Source organism: Felis catus, chromosome C2 (assembly GCF_018350175.1).
Source record: "Felis catus isolate Fca126 chromosome C2, F.catus_Fca126_mat1.0, whole genome shotgun sequence".
Taxonomy (NCBI): Eukaryota; Metazoa; Chordata; class Mammalia; order Carnivora; family Felidae; genus Felis; species Felis catus.
The window spans coordinates 130,236,445-130,245,503 of record NC_058376.1 but is presented as its reverse complement, the minus strand read 5'-3'; the positions used below and the strand labels follow the sequence as shown (position 1 = coordinate 130,245,503).

Sequence of the window (9,059 nt, the reverse complement as noted above, 5' to 3'; positions counted from 1 at the left end):
CAAAGTAAAATAAATCAGCAAACAAACAAAAAAGATAGTATTCTATGTTTTACTTGATGGGCATACACAAAGTTGTCTTCTTCAACAAAAGTTTGAATCTTTTAAGGGATTGTTTAGAAGGCAGCAATAAGTTGGGTTTTTTTAATACTTTTATTTATTTTTGAGACAGAGACAGAGCATGAGCAGGGGAGGGGAAGAGAGAGAGGGAGACACAGAATCGGAAGCAGGCTCCAGGCTCTGAGCTGTCAGCAGAGAATCCAACGCAGGGCTCAAACTCATGGACTGTGAGATCATGACCTGAACCAAAGTCAGACGCTTAACCTACTGAGTCGACCAGGTGCCCCAAGTTGTTTTTTTCTTAAATGTGAGAGGTATAATTCTTGCCTTATAATAGAATCAGTTTCCAAATAACTTAAGAATATACCTTGTTTATCTTGTATCATTCATTCATTTACTCAATTAGCCAAAAGTTGTTATTCATCAAATACCTTGTGAGCCCTTACCATGGGCAAGGTACTTACCAGTTGCTGGTGATAACAAGAAGAATCAAAAAGAATTGAGTAGGTAAGATCAGTTATGGCAGTGAAAGTTAGTACTCACTAACTATCCAAATGCTTTCTTCTCTTTCCCAGCCTCCACTGCAATGACACTGGGGACATAAGACTAGGTCTGTCCAATGAACTGTGAGCTGAAGTGAGGCATGTCACTCCAGGGCTAAGGCAGCTGTGAACTTATGTGACTCCTCCAACTCTCTCTACCCCTGCAGCAATGACTCTGGAGACCCCATTGTGCTAGATGGACATAGTTGATTTGCATCAATAAGATACAAATCTTTGTTGTATTAAGTTCTTGAGATTTCAGGGCTGACACCACACTATTGCCAAAGTTAGTCTAATACACAGACCTATAAACAATTACAATATGCCATGTAATAACATTAAAAAGAGGTAAATTCAATGTGCTATTGAAACAAGCAAAAAAGGTTAATTAACAAAGCTAGAGTTGCCATTTATACTTCCAGTACTAAGTCACAGTACCCCCATGAAGGAATAGATTTCCCCATGGCCTGGACTGAGTGCAGACTTTTTTTCTCGTTCTGGCATCCACAGAACAACAGACAATCTTATGGGCTATTGTTTAAACCTAGTAAACATACCAGAGAAGCACATCCAAATACATGAACACCAAAATCCAAAGAGACCCACCATGTGATATGCTTCCTTCTGTGTGGTATCTCACTTCAGAAGGTATATCCTCACAAGCTTCAGAGCTTGTACTCTTAACATTTTACAATGTAGCAGACTCCTAAATGTTTGCAGTGCTTTTCTTCCACCCCTAGTAAGACGGGAGGATAATGGCCTATGACCATGACCTTTGTGATATTTTTCCCCCAAATCTACAACTTTGGCCTAATCATGAGAAAACATTACACAAACCCAAAGTGAGGGGCATTCTACAAAATATCTGACCAGGACTTTTCAAAAGTGTTAAGATTACAAAACAAACAAACAACAACTCAAGGAAAAACTGAGTAACTGTCAGAGAAGGAAACTAAGGAGGCGTTATGACTCCAAGCAGCATGGCATCCTGGACTGAATCCTGCCACAGGAAAAAAGACAGTAACAGAAAAATTGGTGACATCTGAATGATGTCTATGGTTTGGCTAATAGTGTTGCACCAATGTTTATTTCACAGTTTTGATAAATGTGGCATGGTTATGCAAGATGTTAACACTAGGGGAAGCTGAGTGAAGGGTATATGGGACATTTCTATAGTATCTTCACAACTCTTCTGTAAATCCTAACTATTAAAAGGTTAAAAGTTTGAAGAAAGGAGGTTAGAAAGGGTCTGGTGAATAAGATCGAATACACAGAAAGGAAAAAACAAAGGTCCACATGAGAAGATGCAGGTATGCATATGTGTATGTATGTTTGTCTGTTGGTGGGTCTGTGTGATGGTGTGTGGGTCAGGATGTGTGCACGTGGTCGGGGGACATCTGGTGTGTGGGATGTGTGTATATGCCTCTGGACGTATGGCTGTGTTTATGTGAATTTACATGCACACAGCTTTACTGCGAGGGAATTAACAAGCCAAGGTACTTATGTGAGAGTGAGTACATCCTTAAATTTTGAGCCCTAGGCACCTTGCTTTCCTCACTCTACACCCAGTATTTTAATGAAGCTGCCAAGAAGAGCAAAAGAACACAGAGGGGGCACCTGGATTTGAACCAGGGACCTCTTGATCTGCAGTCAAATGCTCTACCACTGAGCTATACCCCCTGATGGTAACAAGCTGCACATAAATACTTATTTCACTTTTATGAGTTACATCATACTTCATAAATACCTTTTATGGCTCAGATTCTTCCTGGACTTAAATTCATCTTCAATTCCCTTCCAGCCACACCAGCGCCTACTTTTCCCAGAGCATATATACTCATTCTCTTCCCAGCACCTCAAGCTGAGTATAATTCTCCATATAATTCTCCAGTTTTTAAAACACACTACCAACTGCCTAAAAATCTCTGGGCACATCGTGAATGTTTCTCCCCCCACCCCCACATCAACGAACGTTTTAAGTTTTATGGGTCACCAACAAGTATTGGACAGGGAGGGAGTCTTAACTGGGTATCCACAAACTTCAAAGGTTCAGATGTAACTCCGATATTGTAGGCAAATGTTGTGTATGTACGTGCATCGTATATTGTGTACGTTTTCATCAAATTTTCAAAGGGGACCTCATCCAGGATGAACTGTCTTACTTTACAGTCAAACAACAACAACTAGGTATTCCAAAGTCCAAAATTCACCTTTGAGCACCTCTGATTCCTCTTCTCTTTGGTTCCAGTCTGAGGATTTTTAATCTTGTGTACCTCTGAGACTGAGCAGAAAGGTCAGGGAAAACTCTGTCATTGCAACCAATCCTCCCTGAGGAGGCCTGTCGCCTCCTTGAAGCCGCCGAGCGAAGGCAGCCAGAGGTTCCGCTCACAGGCTCTCACGGGTCCCAGATACCCATTCCCAGTCACTCCACTCTGAGGCTTTCCAGGAAGCCTCAGAGTTCACACCCAGGGTGCCCCAAACAAACCAGTCACCTTCCTGCCCAAGCCTGCATCTCCTCCTATTCTGCTCTGTTGTAATAACAACAGTGCATAATTACTGGACACTTTCTATGTGCCACGCACGGGACTAAAGCTTCCACCGTAACTTCCCAGAGAATCATTACGAAAACGCCATAAAAAAGACGTTATCATTAGCATATTGATTTTGCAGGTAGGGAAACTGAAGCACAGAGTAGTCACACAGCCAGGAGGTGCTGCAGCCAGGATTCCAGTGTACTTTTGGGGCGCAGCGCCCGGCCTGCCTCCTGAACCATCTGATCAGTCTCCCCCCATCTTGGTTGGTGACACCACTGTGCACTCAGTCATTTGGTCGAAACGCTTACAACGGTGGCGCTTCTCTCACCGGCTCTTCTCCAATTCCAGGTAATCTCTGGGTATTGCTGATCGTGGCTCTGACTTCACTTAGGTTCATCTCAACCCCCACACCAGCAGTGCCACCACCTCCTAAATGGCCTCCCGGCCTCCACCCCTTACAGCCATCCCCCTGCTGCTCCCCAAGCAGCCTGTTTTACAGTGGAGTCTAGGGGCACCTGGGTGGCTCAATCGGTTGAGCTTCGGCTCAGGTCATGATCTCATGGTTCATGGGTTCAAGCCCCACATTGGGTTCTGTGCTGACGGTGGGGGAGCCTGCTTGAGATTCTCTGTCCCCCCTCTCTCTCACTCTGCCCCTCCCCCCACTTGTGCTTGCTCTCTCAAAAATAAACATTTCTAAAATTTTTTAATTAAAAATTTAAAAATTCAATGGAGTCTATCCAGGTCATGCTCCCTTTAAATGCCTTCCTGAAAGGCTCCAAGTTTGGATCCCCAACTGCCTCTTCAACTTCATCTTCTGACATGCCCATGTCACCTCTTGTGCTCCTGCTGCCTCTACCTGCATCCATCTGGCCCCAGTCTCTGCCCAGGCAGCCTTGTCTACCTGGACCTCGGCCACCACCCTGCACACCCCTACCTCCACTCCACCCTCTGTCCTGTGAGATATTATTTATCTTTGAAACTGTGATTTGCCATCAGCAACTCCAAAAGCCTCCTTTAACCTTCCCTCCTCCACACAGAAGGAGTCACTGTCTCCTATGCACTGAGGGTGGCACAATGACATGCAGCTCAAATTGCTCCGATTTTGTACTTTGCAGGCCTGCTCCCTGGATGAGAGCACACTGAGGCCAGGGGCTGTGTCTCAGTCACCTCTGGGTTCACACTCTGCATGGCTCTGGCCCACACAAGGCACTCTATATGTTGTTCAGGCTCCTCTAAAGACACAGCATTGCCTGGGCTGTGGGCTCTGGTCCACTCTGGATCCTGAATGAAGGCACCCAAGGTGGCAGAGCTGAGCTGCAGAAAATGAATTAGGGGCGGAAAGGAAATAGAAACTCCTCAGGCTTTAGAGCAGGAAAAGAGTGCAGCTCCCTCACCTTCAGGCCAGTTCATGCTCAGCCCTAGTGGTGTTCGGTGAAGACTATTCCCTGACTTTCCCCAGGTCACTGCACAGGGTGGGCACAGTCGCTAAGCTGCTGGGTTGACCCTGCAGCCAAAAGTTCTAAACCTGGATGGACAGTCCTAGCACCTTGAGAGCATTACTAAGTGGAATTTTGTCACACAACTTTTAACACTAGAACAGTATGAGTAGTATGATAGAGTCATTGAGGCTGTGTGCTCTGAGTTCAAACCTTAGGCCTTCTCTTTGTAGACTTTTTTGACCGTTAGCCAATTACTGAGCATCTCCAAGTCTGTCTCCTCATGTCAAATGAGGATACTGATGGCATGCATCTCGTAAAGTTTTGGAGAGAAATGAAGGAGATAATTAATGTAAATAATTTAGACTGATGCCTGGCCTATACACAAAGGACATTAGTTATTTATTCAACCATGAGCTATGGAAAATAATAAAACTAAAGTCGATCTAGATTCTTCTGAAGCAAAAACTAGACTGTACAGGGGGCACCTGGATTTGAACCAGGGACCTCTTGATCTGCAGTCAAATGCTCTACCCCTGAGCTATACCCCCAGTGAAATGAGCTTGTTTTTATAATCTATCTGTCTCTCAACTTACTGGTTCTGAAACCTCCAGTGACTCAGGAGAGCTATAATTAGAGAGAATGCTGCCTGGAAGCAGTCTGGGCATTATAAGTCTTAGAAGTTTATTATGAAAAAAGACAGGATGCCTAAGAACTAAGCTCCCTGAGCCTCTTCTTAGGCTTCCCAATACGCACAGCCTCTCTGTCCACTCTATGAGACTCACATAAACAGAATCTCAGTTCCAGGTAAAAATCATCAGGTTTTCCACAAATGGCAACATCAGCGTAGTGTCGATGACTGGATTCCTGTCACACTTCCTTTATAGCCAGAGCTCCTAGCAACTGCGATTCTCATTCCTCTTAATGACTTCACAGAACTGAGCTCAGAACTGATACTCAATAGATATTTGTTTCATTAAATTGATTCTGGGGAAAATATGTGTAAATAATTATTTGTGTGAGATAGCTTTTCCAAGCCATAACTGTAAGATGGTTTTAATCCCACAAAAACAGATGGCCCCTGAGTTACATTCTTATGTAACATAACTTGCCTAAACCTTGGAAAACTGTCAACCCCAAAAGGTCATTTGATGAAGAAAAACAAGGTTCCAAGCAAGAGCCTTTTAATCAATAAAGTAAATTATGTATCCTGGTCCTACCTACCACCAAAATTCCTTTTCAACTTGCAAACACAACCACAATTAGAGCCACCTATATTTCATGGCTTTATATAAAGGTACCTCTCACCCTAATAAACGGTTCAGGTGCTTCTTTTGAAAATCTTGGGGTGCCTGGGTGGCGCAGTCGGTTAAGCGTCCGATTTCAGCCAGGTCACGATCTCGCGGTCCGTGAGTTCGAGCCCCGCGTCAGGCTCTGGGCTGATGGCTCAGAGCCTGGAGCCTGTTTCAGATTCTGTGTCTCCCTCTCTCTCTGCCCCTCCCCCGTTCATGCTCTGTCTCTCTCTGTCCCCAAAATAAATAAACGTTGAAAAAAAAATTAAAAAAAAAAAAAAAAAGAAAATCTTGAATGCTTAAACCTATTGAGAAGTCACTCTTCCACTGATTTCCCAGACTACATACATTTTTCAGGTCTTTTCAAAAGATCCTAAGTTTGGGTGGGTTGGTCATTGTGTGTCAGGGTTGTGGCTGGTTGGGAGCCCAGGAGAGGGAGAGGCTCCATTTCATTCTTTTTCTCCTCTGTGGCAGGCTGGAATTGAGAACTAAGAAAAGAATCACAATGCATGCTCTGCTCATTGTTCTTTCCCCATCCGGAACATCAGTGGGAGTTGAGATTTTAGCAGCAACAGAAGTAGTGCATGCTCCATATCTAAGAACCAGCATTGGAAGGGATTTGGAGATCATTTATTCCAACCACTTCTTTTGCAGACTAAGAAACACAGATGGAGGGAAGCCAAAGACCCTTGTTTAAAGTCACAGACATACCAAAGTAGGATCAGAACCAAGGGTCCTCCCTACTACCAGCTCCTTGGAGACTCCTCACTGCCAGGAATGATATAGGTGCTCAATGAACGTTTGTGGAATAAATGTCAGACTTATTGTCAATGTTTGTGGGATAAATATCAGACTTATTGTCAACTGGAAACTGAAAAGGTACAAAGGCCTTTAGTTGGAGACTCACAATTGTTTCAGGGAGCGCAGATTTGGAATGGAGTAGTCAGAAGAGCATCCTAGGGTGCCTGGGTGACTCAGTCATTTGAGTGTCCGACTTTGACTCAGGTCATGATCTCATGGTCTGTGAGATAGAGCCCCGTATTGGGCTCTGTGCTGACAGCTCAGAGCCTGGGGCCTGCTTTGGATTCTGTGTCTCCCTCTCTCTCTGCCCCTCCCCCACTCGTGCTCTGTCTCTCTGTCTCAAAAAAATAAAATTTAAAAAACATTAAAAAAAGATTTTTAGAAAAGTGTCCTGCTCATGTGGGGAAAGTAAGGTACTCTTGTGAGAAAGAAGGATGGGGTAAGTATATGATTTAGAGAGGAGGAGAGGAGGGGAGGGGAGGGGAGGGGGGAAGGGAAGGGGGGGAAGGGAAGGGAAGGGAAGGGAAGAGAAAAACTACTTTTGGAGCTGATGGGTTGAGCTACTTCTGATTACTCTCTTATTGATTACTTCATTAGTGCTATCAAACAAAACTGTCACAGGTGCACAAAACAGCACCACTTGCCCTACCTACAAGCTGGGGATCAGGAATGATGGTTGAACTGACCTGCTGTTGTATTCCTAACTTCTCTTCCCTTCACCATCATGATATCACACACGTGAATTGGCTCTCATTGTGGAAATATAAGTAAAAGTTAGTATGTGTTTTAACTGTAAGGTATACAAGCCAAATAATCTAACCTGAGCTCCAAAGCCCATCACTCAAAGATTTACATCAGGGCCACAGAGGAGGAGGGGATGAGAGCACAAAACATCTGCAGAAACCTCTGGAAAACTGTGGCAATTATTCAAAATATGCTCAACCACAGTTTTGGACTGAGTCTTCCTAATATTTCCAGATCCCACAGGACTATTTCATAATGGGAATGAATTAGAACTTAAGCCTCAGTAATCAGAAGCCTTTTTCCCCTTATATTAATAATTTCTCCCTTACCTTCCTTCTAATCAAATTCTTTTTCACTTTTTAATCCTCAGGTGTAAAATGGGGGTGTTGCGATTAGAAGATCTCCTTAAATTTTTCCAATCCCAACAATGTATGACTCACAAATTCCAAATTTAGCTTCAGTGGGGGACTAGATAAAAAGTACAAGCATGGCCAAAACATGGTAGCAAAAAGTGATTAAAAAGAAGGAATATATTACTGTGGTCACAAGATTTACCATCAGCCTTACTACCCTAATTCTTCCTCATTTTATTCCACACAAGATATGTTTTCTTATAAATATATATGCTCTCTGAAAACATGTTCAACATCACTAATCAAAAGAGAAATGCGTATCAACCACAATGAGCTATCACCTCACACCCCTTAGAATGGCTGCTATCAAAAGAACAGAAAATAACAAGTGTTAATGAGATGGAAGAGAAATTAGAACCCTCATACACGGGTAGTGGGAATGTAAAATGGTGCAGCCAACTAAGGAAAGCAGTATGGTGGTTTCTCAAAAAATTAAAAACAGAAATACCCTGGGACACCTTGGTGGCTCAGTCAGTTAAACGTCCGACTTTGGCTCAGGTCATGATCTCATGGTTTGTGAGTTCAAGCCCCACGTTGGGCTCTGTGCTGACAGCTCAGAGCCTGGAACCTGCTTCAAATTCTGTGTCTCCCTCTCTCTCTCTGCCCCTCCCTTGCGCGCTCTCTCTCTCTCTCTCTCTCTCTCAAAAATAAATAAACATTAAAAAAAAACTTAAAAAAAAAAGAACTATCCTATGATTCAGCAATCCCACTTTCTGGTATGTGTTTCGAAAAAATTCAAAGAAGGGTATCAAAGAGATATATGCACACCTGTGTTCACTGCAGTATTATTGACAATAGCCAAGAGGTGGAAGCAACCCAAATGTCCATCAACAGATGAATGGATAAAGGAAATGTGGTATAAATATACAATGGAATATTATTCTGCCTTGAAAAAGAAAGAAATCCTACAATTTGTGACAAGATGAATAGGTCTGGAGGACTTGATGCTAGGTGAAATAAGCCAGACACAGAATGACAAATAATGCCTGATTCCACTTTCATGAGGAATCTCCAATAGCCAAATTATTTCTCTCATAGAACTACAGCATAGACAGAATAGTGGATACCAGGATCTGGGTGAAGGGGGAAATGAGGAAATGCCGATCAGAGGATACAATTCACTGAAGCCAGATGAGTGAGTTCTGGAGATCTACAGTACAATATAGGGCCAACAGTTGACAATATTGTATTGTGTATGTAAAAATTTGCTAAGAGGGTAGATCTTATGTGAAGTGCTCTT

General features: G+C 43.2%; 2 non-coding genes across 2 annotated transcripts; both read right to left on the bottom strand.

Moving 5' to 3' along the window:
* Positions 1-2,207: 2,207 nt before the first annotated feature.
* On the bottom strand, positions 2,208-2,279 carry TRNAC-GCA. Its single transcript has one exon. It is a non-coding gene; the product is annotated as a tRNA-Cys (tRNA).
* Positions 2,280-5,048: 2,769 nt separating this feature from the next.
* On the bottom strand, positions 5,049-5,120 carry TRNAC-GCA. Its single transcript has one exon. It is a non-coding gene; the product is annotated as a tRNA-Cys (tRNA).
* Positions 5,121-9,059: the final 3,939 nt, after the last annotated feature.